This window comes from Myodes glareolus, chromosome 2 (assembly GCF_982192425.1).
Source record: "Myodes glareolus chromosome 2, mMyoGla1.1, whole genome shotgun sequence".
Taxonomy (NCBI): Eukaryota; Metazoa; Chordata; class Mammalia; order Rodentia; family Cricetidae; genus Myodes; species Myodes glareolus.
In genome coordinates this window covers 83,972,945-83,990,592 of record NC_142027.1, presented here as the reverse complement: position 1 = coordinate 83,990,592, position 17,648 = coordinate 83,972,945, and the positions used below count along the sequence as shown (strand labels likewise).

Here is a 17,648-nt window from a genome sequence, read left to right as displayed (position 1 = left end):
GTGGGACATGGAGAAACCTAAACTCTCCTGCATTTCTAGACGACTTAGAAAATGCTGCTGCTACTGTGAAAAACATAAGCTCAGTTGTTTAATATTTTTAAAATGGGGTTACTTTGTGACTCAGCAACAATGATTCTGAAGGTAAAACCCAAAAAACATAAAAACAAATATTGAAATACAACCTTGTATACAAATGGTCATAACAGAAAAATATCATAGCGAACATGGAATACTTGCTTCAGTGCCCATTACAGCAGATGGGAATGTTGCTTGTTCATAGACACCAGAGACAGTGATGCTTGCTTCTGTTAATAGTATACTAAATGACAGAGGTCTGTCACAGAGACAATATAGTCTAAGGTCCCACTGATGTGAAATACTCAGAATATGTAAATATACAGAAAGTGAATTGGTGGTTGCTCAGGTCAAGGCTGCTTGAAGGATGATGGTATAAATATGCAACATGGTAGAACAAATTACTCTGCAGATGACATTGATGATGGGCCATATGGACCATCAGTCAGTGCAGACCCCTGAGTGATCAAAGAGTTGAGAATAAGTGACTGTTGAGTGATGAGCCCTACATGGAGCATCTATATCAACACCACCAGTACGCTAGGCTCGAGGACCATCATGAGGAAGTGTATATAAATAAAGTAAGAGCCAAAGAGGGGTGGTGTCAAATGCTATATCCAGGACATAGCATGGTCCACTGTTTAGCTGACAACCTGCATGAGATTGTACCAATTATATTGGTCAGCAATCTAGCAGACAGTGCTGATTTAACTGAATGGGTGACTAAAATAGAGAATGGGACATAAGTTGGGAGGAAGATAAGTTGGGTTGTCTCAGGGAAGTGGGAGGTGGGAATTAGGGGAGGGTATAATAAAGATAGATTGTCTACCTGTATGATACTGTCAGAGGATACATAAAATAATTCCAAAACAAAGCCAGGAGTGATGGCTTAAGTCTCTAATCCCAGCCCTCAGTACACAGAAGTAGAGGGATCACTTTAAGTTCAAGGTCAACCTGGTCTACATAGTAGTTTTCAGGCAGGTTATAGCAACACAATTAGAACCTGTATAAAATGAAAATAAAGTTCCAAAATATAAGTAATGGGCTACATATCTTTGAATCCATTAAAAATATTGGATTGTGCCATTAAGGGAGTGAATTTTATCCCAATAGAGTTGTTAGTTTTGGTAAATGGGAAAGAGAAAAGCAGAAATGAAAAACATGGTTGCAGACAAGAGCAGTGGGTCCAAAAGCAGAAAACCCATCATACATACTTGATGACATGAATAATGGGTCAAAAAAATCTATTTTTATGAGCTTCCTGGCATTTTCTACAAAAGGGTCCTTTGGGTTGTTGAGAGAATCGATGTTCACACCAAATGCTGTGCTTGTGATCACATCCATGCTGTAGGCTCCAAACACTCTGAGGAGAGAGAGACATGGAATTTAACACAAGACCAAGAAGCCTGAAATATTAAGATTCGTGGCCAAGACAGGCTAAGCCACCTCACCTCAATATTGACCAATCACCTTCCCCTCCTACCCACCCTCTATCCTTGTGAGCTGAGCACTCTAATGTTTCTTTCTCAACTGTACATTTGTCATCCAGTGTCTAAAAGGGAAAAAGAAGCAGCTGGACATGTGAGACACACAGAAGGATGGCCCTTCTGCCCCTGCTGCCCTTCCTCTCCCATAACCACAGTGCATGTACCACTACTCACTCTTTCATGTTGAGAGGCTTGCCTTTCTCTCCCTCTCTTCTCAAGTATTTTACCAAAATATCTCCATAGTGTTTAATGAGGGGGAACATCTAAGCACAAAACACAAAGGCATCCATGATTGTTGGGTGTGGAAACTCAAGTCACACAAACATTTCAGCTAGAAGTCTTTTTAGTCACCTCTTCGAGTTTTCTGCTGAAGGTGGGAGACAGCAAGGATCGAAGTTTCTTCCACTCCTCATCCTTAGATATGGAGACGGATTTACTCATTATATCCACTGGGCCCAAATCCTAGAGTCCAAAAAATACAAATATTTATCTCTCTAAGTCCAGAACTTCTCATGGTTACAAGAGTGCTAAGTGGATATTGGTGTATAACAATTAGTTAATGACTATTTACTATGGATCAAGCCTTATGCCAGATGCAAAAATAGTCAGAATTTCCTACAACCTTTAAGAAATCAGGTGCTCACTGGTCTGACTGTTGAGATTTCAAACCTTTTGATTCCAGGAGCCTTCTAAATGTAGATCTCTCATTGTTTGGAAAATTAGTTCCATGGTTGATGTAAAAGATGGGTACAAAAATTTTAGTAGATTCTCCAGAGCTATGTAGATGGAAAATGGACAGATAGAAAGTTAACTTTGCATCAAACAAGTTCTCCAGCTCTGTATTCACAACATAAGCTACAAAAAAAGGGATTTCTTGATAGGGTATGTGTGTGTGTTTGTGCTTGTGTATCTGTGTATGTCTATGTGTTTGTGTGTGTATAGACTAGAGTACCAGTCTGCATGCTCATTTAAACATCAGAGGTCTGGAATCTTCCTCTACGACTCTCCATCTGCTTGTTTGAGACAGGGTCCCTAAGTAAATCTAGAACATTCTGGTTTGGCTAGGGTAGCTATCCAGCAAGTCCCTAGGACCTATCTGTTTCCAAACAGAGTTCTGAGGTAACACATGCCTGCTGCTATGCCCAGTTTTTATGTGATGCTGGGATCCAAACTCCGGTCCTTTATCCACTGAGCATCTCCTTAGCCTAAGACATTAAAAGGACTCGGAGTTTGAGTTTTAAAGATGCATTTTAATATTTTACACATGTCTGTCTGTATGTGGTGTGAATGTATGCACATGCGTGTGCAGTGTATTGAGAGGCCAAAGAGGGTAGGAACTTCTGAAGTAGGAGATACAAGTACTTGTTACTCACTAGATATGAATGTGGGCATCAAACTCCCAACATCTTTCAGAGCTGTCAGTTGCTAGGTCATCTCTTTAGACCCTGGTTTGTTTGGTTTGGGGTTGTTTGCTTATTTAAAAGTAGTGCTGAAGATGTCTGTTTCCTTAATTCATTATTCAGTGATAAGAGGGAAAATATAATTTCCCTGGTGATGACTTCCTTCTACTCTGATGTGGGATTCCCCTCAGAATGATGTGAATACCATTGGCTGATAAAGAAGCTGTCTTAGGCCTGAGCAAGGCAGAACTTAGGTAGGTGGGGAAGACTAAACTGAATGCTAGGAGAAAGAAGGCAGAGTTAATGAGAAGCCATGGAGCCACCACTGGAGACAGACATGCTGGAACATTGCCAGTAGGACCTGAGCCTTGTGGTAAAACATCAAATAATGGAAATGGATTAAATTAAGATGTGTAAGCTAGCCAATAAGAAGTTAGAGCTAATAGGCCAAGCAGTGATTTAATTAATACATTTTCTTTGTCATTATTTTGGGAGTCTGGGCAGCTGGGAAACATACAAGCAGCCCCCTTAATACAATCTTCCACACTTATATTTTATACAATGTGGAGTCTCCCACCTGCTCTTATATTAAAGCACTCAGCACAACGGGAAGCAATGGAAGTTGTTGACTGAGGTTTTTATCTTGCCTGATTCCCACAATTGTTAAGTCCCAAAGAAATCACACAGTGGTCTACATTAGTTATAAACTTATTGGCCTAGTATCTCAGGCTTCTTATTAACTCTTACTATTTATATTAACCCATTATTTTTATCTGTGTTAGCTAAATGGCTCAGTACCTTTTTCAGTGAGGTAGTCACATCTTGCTTCTTCCATGGCTGGGCCAGGACTGCATCCTCTAGGACTTTCTTCTTCCCAGAATTCTCCTGTTCTCATTGACTTGACACTACTTACTGTCTGGTTGTCCCACCTACACTTCCTACCTGGTTACTGGCAAATCAGTATATAACTAATGTAGACCTCTGTGTAATTTCTTTGTGACTTAACAATTGTGGGAACCATGCGGGACATAAACCTCAGTCAACATAAGGAAGTGTCTTCCCTTGATGAAGGGTAGTTGCAAACTAGCCCTTCAGTTAACTTCACCAGATCACCAAAGGCTGAAAGATGGGCAGAAAATGACTCATTAGATAAATGTGCTTGCAGCTAAGTTCAACAACCTGAGTTCAATACACAGGACCTATGGCATTTAGAGAACCAATAGGTTTCTCCTGATAAAACAGTGGGGTAGCCATGATTATAAAAAAATAGAAAGAATATTGAGCTCAGAATCATATCTAACACAAAATTAACATTAGATAAAACAAAGATTTGAGAGATAATCTCAAAGGGGTATAATTTGCACACAAGCAAATCCACACAGGCAGACCAAGTAAATAATCATCAGACTGCACACTGACTGCATAATCCACTGGGATTGGAAGTGGATACAAAAGGAGAGAAGAAGGCAGGACATATGTGGTGTCTAATGGATTAGCATGAGGGAATGAGAGGTCAAGAAGATGCTTTCTATTCTGAGTGTTTGTCACCACATAAATCTATACCAGTGATAAACTGTACTGTACCACACAGACATAAGAAAGGACCCGTGACCTTTAGTAATGTGGCAGGATACAAGATCAACTCCAAAAAATAGGTTGCCCTCTTATACGCAAAGGATAAAGAAGCAGAGAGGGAAATCAGAGAAACATCACCTTTCACGATAGCCACAAATAGCATAAAATATCTTGGGATTACTCTAACCAAGGAACTGAAATACCTATTGGACAAGAACTTTACGTCTTTGAAGAAAGAAATTGAGGAGGATACCAGAAAATGGAAAGACCTCCCCGGCTCTTGGATTGGGAGAATCAACATAGAAAAATGGCAATTCTACCAAAAGCAATCTATAGATTCAATGCAATCTCCATCAAAATCCCATCAAAATTCTTCACAAACCTTGAGAGAACAATAATCAAGTTTATATGGCAAAACAAAAGACCCAGGATAGCCAAAACAATCTTATACAATAAAGGAACTTCTGGAGGCATTACCATCCCTGACTTCAAACTATATTACAGAGCTACAGTATTGAAAACAACTTGGAATTGGCATAAGAACAGAGAAGTCGACCTATGGAATCAAATAGAAGACCACAAACCTATGAACACCAAATTTTTGACAAGGGAGCTAAAGGTATACAATGGAAGAAGGAAAACATCTTTAACAAATGGTGCTGGCATAACTGGATGTCAACCTGTAGAAGAATGAAAGTAGATCCATATTTATCACCATGCACAAAACTCAAGTCCAAATGGATTAAAGACATCAACATTAATCTGTCCACTTTGAACCTGATAGAAGAGAAAGTGAGAAGTACTCTACAAGATATAGGCACAGGAGGCCACTTCCTAAGTAGAACACCCATAGCACAGACAATAAGAGAAACAATGAATAAATGGGACCTCCTGAAACTGAGAAGCTTCTGTAAAGCAAAGGACACTGTCAGTAAGACAAAAAGGCTACCTTCGGACTGGGAGAAGATCTTCATCAACCCCTCATCAGACAAAGGTCTGATCTCCAAAATATACAAAGAACTCAAGAAACTAGACACTAAAACACTAATTAACCCAATTAAAAAATGGGGTACTGAACTGAACAGAGAATTCACAACATAAGAACTTCGAATGGCCAGAAGACACTTAAGGACATGCTCAACCTCCTTAGCGATCAGGGAAATGCAAATCAAAACCATTTTGAGATACCATCTTACACCTGTCAGAATAGCTAAACTCAAAAACACCAATGATAGCCTATGCTGGAGAGGATGTGGATTGAGGGGAACACTCATCCATTGTTGGTGGGAATGTAAACTTGTACAGCCACTGTGGAAATCAGTGTGGCGGTTTCTCAGGAAACTGGGAGTCAACCTCCCTCAGGACCCAGCAATTCCACTCTTGGGAATATACCCAAGAGATGCCCTATCATACTACAAAAGTATTTGTTCAACTATGTTCATAGCTGCACTATTTGTAATAGCCAGAACCTGGAAACAACCTAGGTGCCCCTCAATAGAAGAATGGTTTAAAAAGGTGTGAAACATATACACATTAGAGTTTTACTCAGCGGTAAAAAACAATGACATCTTGAATTTTGCATGCAAATGGATGGAAATAGAAAACGCTTTACTGAGTGAGGTAACCCAGACCCAAAAAGAGGAATATGGTATGTACTCACTCATAAGTGGATTCTAGCCATAGTTAAAGGTCTTTGAATCTATAATTTGTGATCCTCGAGAAGCTAAATAAGAAGGTGATCCTGAAGAAAATCATATAGTTATCCTCCTGGATATTAGAAGTAGGCAAGATTGCCAGGCAAACTTCGGTGCACGGGGGTGGGGGGTGGAAGTAAGGGGAGATGGTTAGGGAGAGGGGAGAGGGGGAGGATTGGGGATGGCTTGGGGGAATGGGAGGCGGGAGGGAGGAAGGATGGTTATGGGAGCAGGGAAGTTTATATCTCAACTAAGGGAGCCATTTTAGGGTTTGCAAGAGACTTGATTCTGGAGGGGTTCCCAGGACCAAGGAGAGGTCCCGAGATTGTACTCTGGGCAGCAGAGGAGAGGGTGCCTGAACTGGCCTTGGCCCATAACCATACTGATGAATATTTTGCATGTCACCACAGAACCTTCATATGGCGATAGATGGAGACAGAAACAGAGACACATCTTCGAACACTGGACTTAACTCCCTAGGTCCAAATGAGAATCAGATGGAAGGAGATCGTGAGCAAGGAAAGCAAAATCAGAGCGGTCCTTCATCCGATGATGGATGGACATAGAGACGGAGACCCACATTGGAGCACTGGAAGTCAGGACCGCAAAGGGTGCGTTCACCCACTGATACAAGGGGACTTATCGAATGAGAGCTCACCAAGGCCTGCTGGACTTGGACTGAAGGAGCACTTGATCAAACCAGATTCTCTGAATGTGGCCTACATGGGGGCTGTCTGAGCCCCCAAGGTCCAAATGAAGACTGAGAAGCCATTGACAATGGCACTGGGTCTTGTTTCGTCTGCATGGACTGGCTTTTTTGGGATCCTGGCCTTTTTGGATGATCACCTTCCTGGACCTGAAGGAAGGGGGAAGGAACTTGGATTTCCCACAGGGCAGGAAACCCTGACTGCTCTTGGGAATGGTGAGGGAGGAGGAGAGGGAGTGGGGGGAGCAGGAGGGTATTGGGAGGAGGGAAGGAAGTGGAAAGTGTGTTTTCGGATACTTGAATACACAAGTTTAACGGAAAAAAAAAGTCTAATAACCATCCTTTTCTTAAATTTTATTTTCTAGTAAAGGATAACTTCAGATTTAGTCCAAATTGTCATAAGAAATCATATTTTATAATTTGACCTAGACATAGTTATTATACATTCATTCTAATTACTAAATAATTTGCATGTTTATCCCATATGCTAGGAGTAATTTACGAATGGTGCTGTAATCTTTATTGATTACTTATGTGGGATGCTCCTTATTTCTGCTTCTTGCCTATAGACCATAATTCCAGTCCATTACATACAAATTCATTACCTCAAAATCTTAAAAGTTAGGTAACATAAGTGTTGGAAAAAATTTATTCCAACAAATTTAAAATGATGTGTCTTGCATATGCCATATCGATACTGTCACCTTTATACATAAACGGTTTTTCTTTTTAATAAAGCCCAATCACAAACAAAAAAAACCAAAATTTGAATAATTCATCTTTATAGACACATAACTATTTGAGAGTTAAGGACCTCTTTTACAGGCTTTTAGCACTCAGTCTTTAGAGGATACTTTAGTTCAAATCCAGGTGACCTTTCAGGATACCAATATTTTTTTTCTCCCATTGCCAGAAATATTTCACACTGGCAATTCATAGCCAAGTTATTTCTCCACAATTATCTTTTGCCACAGTAAACTATCTTGCCCAGGTTATATATTACTCCGAGGAATATTTTCTTATGATTGATTTTTACTGAGGTACAGTTTTCTTAGCCTCGCTCACAGTCCTGGAAAGAGCAGCCTGGACTCAGCGTTGTGTGCAATCCATGGAGGCTTCTGTTTCTACTGGCTTGCAGTTTATCTTCTCCTGCATGATCTTGCTTCCCCAGTCCTTCACAGATGTCATTCCTGGGAACATGCTAATAAATTGCCTGTACACAAATCTCTATCTTAATGTCTGTTTCCAGAGGAATAGAACTTATAACCACAGAAATTAGGAGTTTTCTTTGAAAGTGGACACTAAAGGGATACGTTGGATGTAGATCACCAGATGACTGGCAATAAAGATCTTGTCATTTGAAAAAAAAAAAAAAGGACCCGTGAAACAGGAAATGTAAACACAATCTATATGACAATAGTGTCCATCTATAACTAGATCAAAATAATATAGTATATTTACACTTCCTTGAGTCATAAGTATTAGCAAAATGCATTCCTGGACCCTGCTTGTATATTATTATGGAAGCCACTGTGAATATATATTATTCACATTTTTCAATTCATTTTTTAATTAAAGAAGAAGCCAGGTCATGGTGCTGTACAATTTTATACCTGTACTCAGGTGGCAGAGGAAGGTAGATCTCTGTAAATTTGAGGGCAGCCTAGTCTACAAAGTGAATTCCTGGGCAGCCAAGGCTACATGAGAAACCCTGTCTTGAAAAAGAAATAAGAAAAAAAGGAACCAAATACCCAGTTTTGTTAGGCAATGCTGGTACATGCCTTTAAACACAGCACTTGGAAAGGTGAGGCAGGTAGAGACAGGCAGATTACTAAGTTGGGGCAAACTTTGTCTACAGAGTAGGTTTCATAAGAGTTGCGGCCGCACTGTCTATAAAAAAATTCAATGAGTAAAATATGAAGGTTGGCATTATTAAAGCGAGAGCTTTGGAAGATGGCTCAGTGGTTAAGGGTGCTTGTTGCTCTTCTCTGGGAGCCAGGTTCAGTTCCCAGCACCCCTGTCAGGCCACTCACAACTGGTTAAAATGCCAGATCCAGGGAATCTCACACCCTCTTCTGGCCACCCCAGGAACCTACACACATGTGGCATTCAGCCATATAGACACATCAAATAATATAGCAAAATGAATCTGTCTTTTTTTTTTTAGTTAAAAAAGGAAGCTACTTACTTCCTTTTAGTTAAAAAAGCACGTTACTTACTTGTCAGTTTTTTAAGACAAAACAGGATTCCTTCATTAGTACATTCTTTATCATGCCTGGGTCTGTGATAGTAAACATGGGTACTGGACCATCAAACAACCTGTGTGGAAGAGAGACAGAATAGGATTCCTTCTCAAGTACATTCTTGATCATGCCTGGGTCTGTGACAGCAAACAGGGGTGTTGGACCATCAAAAAACCTGTGTGGTAGAAAACATCTGATCAATTATACCGATATTTTATTAATGTTTTATAAATAAAGCTTGTCTGAAGACCAGAAAATAAACTAAGACACTAGAGGCCAGGCAGTGTTGTCATACACCTTTAATCCCAGAATTGGGGAGACAGAGGCAGATGGATCTCTGTGAGTTCAAGGTCACCCTGGACTACACAAGATCACTGCAGAAACAGGTCCAGACAGTGGTGGCCACACCTTTAATCCCAGCACTAGAGAAGAATATAAATTAGGATGAGACAGGTACTTTCTTTCAGTCTCAAAGTTTCTTAGAGTTAAGAGCTCTCTGGTGGCTTGGCTGCTTTGATTTACTGGTATACAAAATAAACCCTAATTATCCATCTCTGTTTTCTGTTTTAATTATTCCTGCTACATTTGGTGCCCAATATTTGGGGTACAAATTCACAAAGTAATTATTTGCCTGAGGCTTTTTAATGCTGTGGAATAATGCTCTTGTACACTATAAGGATTTGTTACTTGCATTGGTTTAATAAAATGCTGATGGTCCAGTAGCCAGACAGGAGGTATAGGTAGGGCAACCAGACTAGGAGAATTCTGGGAAGAGGAAAAGCAGAAAGTCAGTCACAAGCAAGACACAGAGGAAGCAAGATGAGAATGCCTTGCTGAGAAAAGCTACCAAGACAGGTGGCTAAACATAGAGAAGAATTATGGGTTAATTTAAATTGTAAGAGCTAGTTAATTAAAAGCTTGAGCTAATAGTCCAAAAAGATTATAGTTATAAAATCCTTTGTTTGTTTCTTTGGGACTAATTAACTGTGGGACCAAATGGGACAGAAAGTTCTGTTTGCATTAAACCAAGCCAGGTTCTGAGTGGAACCCCAAATCCAGACATTGATTCTCATTTTACATGACCTTTACTCTGGTTATAAAACACATTATTCCAGGAGGTCACAGTTTAATTTAAGGAGTCTGTGGATGAATACAGTGGAGTCTTTCTAAAGTCATTCAAGACACAATGAGTCATTTAAAGACCTCAGTTCCAGAAGACATCATAATTAGAAATTACAAGTGGAAAATTTAAGTCTACATATGAATATGTAAAAGTTGCCTATACCATTTTACATAATTTTATATATTTCAAATACTGCAATGGTCTGGAGAGATTGAGCCACAATTAAGAGCACATTTTGTTCTTGCACAAGACCTCAATTTATGGTTGCTAGCACCCATGTTGGTTGGCTTACAGTCATCTGTAACTGCAGCTCTTGGCTAATCTAATGCCTCTGACCTTCATCATCATCAGTGCTCATGTGCAGACACACACATACAAATATGCACAAATATAATAAAAGTAATATTAATAGATTTTTAGCAATAAAATATTAAACAAAAATTCATTATTAAACGCTTAAAATAAAATGTTAAAGTAAAAATTAAATATTTTAATGTGAAAAATCCTCAAAACTTTAGAATTCTAATGAAAAAAATTATCTTGATTAACCCAGATCCTGTGAGATGAGCATGGTATATACTCACTCATAGTGGATACTAGCTGTAGAGCAAAGGAAAATGAGCCCATATAGTCCAAGAGCCCAGAGAAGTTTAGTAATGAGGAGAACCCCTAGAGAAACATATATAGATCCCCTTCGAAATGGGAAATAGAGAAGATGTCCTGAAAAAAATTGAAAGCATGGTGTAGGGAGAGGCAGGAGGGTGGAAGGCAAGTAGGAGAGGAGTAAGATAGGGGGAGGAGAACTTGAGGGAATGGGATAGTCATGATGGGGGAAGGACAGATACAGAGAGCAAGGAAAAGATATCTTGATTGAAGGAGCCTTAATGGGAATAACAAGGAACCTGGCACCAGGGAAATTCCCAGAATTCCACAAGGATGACTCCAGCTAAGATCCTAAGCATTTTGAAGAGAGTGTCTGAACTAGCCTTGCCCTATAATCAGATTGATGAATATCTTATACGTTACCATAGAACCTTCATCCAGCAACTGATGGAAGCAGAGGCAGAGAGCCACAGCAGAGCCCTGAGTTGAGCTCCCAAAGTCCAGTCAAACACTGAGAGGAATGAGAATATAAGCAAAGAGGTCAAGACCATGATGGGCACACTCACTGAACCAGCTTACCTGAGCTAATGGGAGCTCACCAACTCCAGCTGGACAGAGAAGGAACCAACATAGGACCAAACTGGGTCTCCGGAATGTGGTGACAGTTGTATGGCTAGGGCAGACTGAGGGGCCATTTGTAGTGGCACCAGGATTTATCCCTACTTCTTGCACTGGATTTTTGGAACCCATGCTCTTTGGGGGAATATCTTTCAAAGCCTGGATATAGTATGGAGGGCCTTGGTATTTCCTCAAAGCAATGTGCCTTACCTCTCTAAGGAGTAGACTGGGAGAAGGTGGGGGAAAGGTAGGGAGAAGGTGGGAGGAGGGGAGGGAGTGGGAACTGGGATTGGTATATAAAATATAAAAGATAGCTTTTTAAAAAATAAAATTAAAAACATAATAGAATATTTCAGTATCTGGGCTTAGGATGTAGCTCGGAGGTACAAGGACTGCGTAGAGCACCCCAGGCCCTGGCTTTGATACCGAACTAAAACACAGATGAAATGAAAGTCTTCCTTGAATTTAACGAAAATAAAGACACAACATACTCAAACCTATGGAACACAATGAAAGCAGTGCTAAGAGGAAAGTTCATAGCACTAAGTGCCCAAATAAAGAAAACAGAGAAAGCACACATTGGAGACTTAACAGCACACTTGAAAGCTCTAGAAAAAAAGAAGCAGACTCACCCAGGAGGAGTAGAAGACTGGAAATAATCAAACTGAGTGCTGAAATCAACAAAATAGAAACCCAGAAAACAATCCAAAGAATCAACAAAACAAAAAGTGAGTTCTTGGAGAAAATCAACAAGATTGAAAACCCCTAGCCAAACTAATCAAACGGCAGAGAGAGAACACTCAAATTAATAAGATCAGAAATGAAAAAGGGGACATAACCACAGAAACAGGAAATTCAGAGAATCATTAGATCTTACTATGAAAGCTTATATGCGACAAAGTTGGAAAATGTACAAGAAATGGACTGGTTTTTAGATAAGTACCATTTACCAAAGTTAAATTAAGACCAGGTGAACAATCTAAATAGACCTGTTAGTCGCGAAGAATTGGAAGCTATTATTAAAAACATCCCGACCAAAAAAAATCCCAGGACCAGATGGTTTCAATGCAGAATTCTACCAGAACTTCCAAGAAGTGCCAATGCCTATACTGTTCAATGTATTTCACAATATAGAAACAGAAGAGGCATTGCCAAATTATTTTTATGAAGCTACAGTTACCCTGATACCAAAACCACATAAAGACACAACCAAGAAAGAGTATTACAGGCCAATCTCACTCATGAACATCGATGCAAAAATTCTCAACAAAATCCTGGCAAACCGAATCCAAGAACACATTAGAAAAATCATCCATTATGATCAAGTAGGCTTCATCCCAGAGATGCAGGGCTGGTTCAACAAAGGAAAATCGATCAATGTAATCCATCATATAAATAAACTGAAAGAAAAAATCATATGATCATTTCATTAGACGTTAAAAAAGCATTTGACAAAATTTAACATCCCTTTATGATAAAGGTATTGAAGAGACTGGGGATACAAGGATCATACCTAAATATAATAAAAGCTATTTACAGCAAGCCAACAGCTAACATCAAACTGAATGGAGAGAAACTCAAAGCCATTCCATTGAAATCAGGAACACGACAAGGCTGTTCAATCTCCCCATAAATCTTCAATATAGTGCGTGAAGTTCTAGCAATAGCAATTAGAAAACATAAGGGGATCAAGGGGATTAGAATTGAAAAGGAAGAAGTTAAACTCTCGTTATTTGCAGATGATATGATAGTGTACATAAGCGACCCCAAAACTCTACCAAAGAACTTCTACAGCTGATAAACACCGTTAGTAATGTGGCAGGATACAAGATCAACTCCAAAAAATTGGTTGCCCTCCTATACACAAAGGATAAAGAAGCAGGGAGGGAAATCAGAGAAACTTCACCTTTCACGATAGCCACAAATAGCATAAAATATCTTGGGATAACTCTAACCAAGGAAGTGAAATACCTATTTGACAAGAACTTTAAGTTTTTGAAGAAAGAAACTGATGAGGATATCAGAAAATGGAAAGATCTCCCGTTTTCTTGGATTGGGAGGATCAACATAGATAAATGGCAATTCTACCAAAAACAATCTATAGATTCAATGCAATCCCCATCAAAATCCCATCAAAATTCTTAACAGAACTTGAGAGAACCAGAATCAATTTTATATGGAAAAATAAAAAACCCAGGATGGCCAAAACAATCTTATATAATAAAGGAACTTCTGGAGGTATAACCATCCCTGACTTCAAACTCTATTACAGAGCTACAGTATTGAAAACAACTTGGTATTGGCATAAGAACTGAGCAGTCAACCTATGGAATCCAATAGAAGACCCAGATATTAACCCACAAACCTATGAACACTTGATTTTCGAAACGGGAGCTAAAGGTATGCAATAGAATAAGGAAAGTATCTTTAACAAAAGTGCTGGCATACCTTGATATCAACCTGTAGAAGAATGAAAGTAGATTCATAACTATCACCATGAACAAAAATCAAGTCCAAGTGAATTAAGGACCTCAACATTAATCTGACCACTTTGAACCAGATAGAAGAGAAAGTGGGAAGTATTCTACAAGACATAGGCACAGTAGACCACTTCCTAGGTAGAACCCCAGTAGCACAGACAATAAGAGAATCAATGAATAAATGGGACCTCCTGTAACTGAGAAGCTTCTGTAAGGCAAAAGACACTGTCAGTAAGACAAAAAGGCTACCTTCCAACTGGGAGAAGATCTTCATCAACCCCTCATCAGACAAAGGTCTGATATCCAAAATATACAAAGAACTCAAGAAACTAGACCCTAAAACTCTAATTAACCCAACTGAAAAATGGGTACCGATCTGAACAGAGAATTCTTAACAGAAGAACTTCTAATGCCCAAAAGATACTTAAGGTCATGCTCAACATCCTTGGCAATCAGGGAAATGCAAAGCAAAACAACTATGAGATGCCATTTTACACCTGTCAGATTAGCTAAGCTCAAAAACACCAATGAAAGCCTATGCTGGAGAGGATGTGGATTGAGGGGAACACTCATCCATTGTTTGTGGGAATGCAAACTTGTACAGCCACTGTGGAAATCAGTGTGGCGGTTTCTCAGGAAACTGGGAGTCAAACTCCCTCAGGAACCAGTAATTCCACTCTTGGGAATATACCCAAGAGATGCCCTATCATACTACAAAAGCATTTGTTCAACTATGTTCATAGCAGCACTATTTGTAATTGTCAGAATCTGGAAACAACCTAGGTTCCCCTCAATAGAAGAATGGTTAATGAAGGTGTGGAACATATATACATTAGAGTTTTACTCAGCAGTAAAAACAATGACATCTTGAATTTTGCATGCAAATGGATGGAGATAGAAAACGCTTTACTGAGTGAGGTAACCCAGACCCAAAAAGAGGAATATGGTATGTACTCACTCATAAGTGGATTCTAGCCATAATTAAAGGTCGTTGAGCCTATAATTCGTGATCCTAGAGAAGCTAAATAAGAAGGTGAACCTGAAGAAAATCATTTAGTTATCCTCCTGGATATTGGAAGTAGACAAGAGTGCCAGGCAAACTTGGGTGCACGGTGGGGGGTGCTGGGGGGGAATGGAAAAGCAGACTGTTAGAGAGAAGGGAATAGGGGAGGATTGGGGAAAGCTTGGGAGATTGGGATGTGAAGAGGGATGAATGATGGATATGGGAGCAGGGAAGTATATATATCAACTAAGGGAGCCATTTTAGGGTTTACAAGAAACTTGATTCTAGAGGGGTTCCCAAGTCCAAGGAGAGATACCAAGATTGTTTCCTGGGCAGCAGAGGAGAGGGTGCCTGAACTGGCCTTGGCCCATAACCATGCTGATGAATATTTTGCATATCACCATAGAAACTTCATCTGGCAATGGATGGAGATAGAGACAGAGACACAAATTGGAACACTGGACTTAACTCCCTAGGTCCAAATGAGGAGCAGGAGGAGGGAGAACGTGAGTAAGGAAGGCAGGATCAGAGTGAACCTTCATCTGACGATGGATGGAGTTTGAGACAGAGACCTACATTGGAGCACTGGACTGAGAGCTCACCAAGGCCAGCTGGACTGGGTCTGAACAAGCACGTGATCAAACCTGATGCTCTGAATGTGGCTGGCACCGGGATTGTCTGAGAAGCCACTGATAATGGCACTGAGACTTGTTTCCTCTGCATGTACTGGCTTTTTGGGAGCCTAGTCTGTTTGGATGCTCACCTTCCTAGACCTGGAGGGAGGGGGGACGAATTTGAACTTCCCACAGGGCAGGAAACCCTTACTGCTGTTAGGGCTGGAGAGTGAGGAGGAGAGGGATTGGGGGGAGTGTGAGGGTATTGGGAGGAGGGGCGGCAGTGGAAACTTTTATAAATTAAGAAAAAAAATAAAAAAAAGAAAATACCAAATTTACATGAGTCTCCAAGACTTAGATAACATAGAAGCAATGTCAGAATGAACATTAGAGCCAGGAGGTGGAGAGGAGAGCTGCAATGCTGTCTTTCATGTTCTAGAAATCCCTGCATGTAGGACTACCTCAGCATCCCTGTGGGTGATTTGACAATCAACACTACAGTAGGAAGCTCAAGGTTCTGAACCTGTCTGAGGACTTGCACACAGCTAGCTCCTGGAATGGAAAAGCAAAATGGCTCAGTCAACACCAGTCCAATCCCTGGGATCTACAGGATGGCATGAGAGAACTGACTGCCACAAGTTGTCCTCTGACCTTAACATGTGCTCCATGGAAGACATAAGCACATATAATAAAAAATGAAAGAGAAAATAATTGCTGAGGAAGGGCAAGAAGTCAATGTCAGTTGTAAACATTGCTAAGTTGTTCACGCTCCTGTAAATACCCACTTGATCACTCATGGTTCTGTAAGTCAGTCCACTTAAATTCTTTTTATACACACAGTCACACAAAACTAATAAGAATTGTTAAAAGTTATTCGGTCCAGGCATGACACATACCTTTAATCTAGGCACTTGAAAGGTAGAAGGAGACAAGCCTGATCTACATAATGAGTCCCAGGACAGTAGGGCTATATAGAGAAATCCAGTTTATTAAAAAGCAGTGAATGAATAAATAAAATAAAAAGATATTAGGTCTGTGAAAAGCTAAAGAAAACACTATCAAATGTTGACAAGCAAGAAAATTGCGAGGAGACATTCACACAGGTCCATTGCACAGATAACAAAGCCTGATGTTGACTCTGAATGACTTGGTCTTTATGGGCTATGCATCTCAGAAGACCCCTCTGTTAAGGATGGATGAGAAGCAATGAAGAGGCAGGAAGATCCAGAGTTTCCTCCCACTTGTTTCTGTCTCATAGCATAATGATGACACCTACTCCAATGCTCTAACCAAACTCCAGCTTCAGTGATAGAGAAGAGTTCCTGCCTCTGCTTCAGACACTTTACAGAACCATTAAGAACATAGACCCAAGCAAGAACACTTTGGTTTCTAAATACATTGGATCTCCAAAGTCATCTCAAGAAGACAGAACAAAGTGATATACACTTCTATCAAAACTTTTGGCCCAAGGTAGTGATAGCACACACCTTTATTTAATTCCAGATCTCAGGAGGCAGAGGCAGGTGGATCACTGTGAGTTCAAGGCCACCCTGATCTTGTAGATCTAATTTCAGAATAGTTAAATCTGTTACACACAGAAACCCTGTCTCTGAAAAACAAAATCTTGACAGAGGATGTTAGCTAGCTCAGCAGAAAAAAAGTACTTGTACCATGCCTGGTAACCTGAGTTCAATACCCTGGAAGTATAGGACCAACTACCACGTTTCCTCTGACCTACATATGTGCACCGTGCTACATGCTCCCCAAGAAGGAAAATAAAATATAAACAATAATAACACAATATCTACATTTCAAAGGATATTTAAATGTTAGGCATAAATTTTTTCTCAAGGACTTAACTATGTCCTCCCTTCCCTGATGTCAATGGACATGCTAAAGTCAACATTAAGTAAGGAGTAAGCACTTCTAAAGGGAAATGAGTGAATATGACAAAGAGATGGTATCACACACTTGTGTAACCCAGGTTGGTCTCAAACTCATGATCTACCTGACTCTGCCTCCTTCAG

At 40.0% G+C, this 17,648-nt stretch overlaps 1 pseudogene; it reads right to left on the bottom strand.

Annotated features, from left to right (window-relative positions):
• LOC125399867 (cytochrome P450 3A31-like) overlaps nt 1-17,648 on the bottom strand; it is a 33,757-nt pseudogene that overhangs the window by 10,245 nt on the left and 5,864 nt on the right.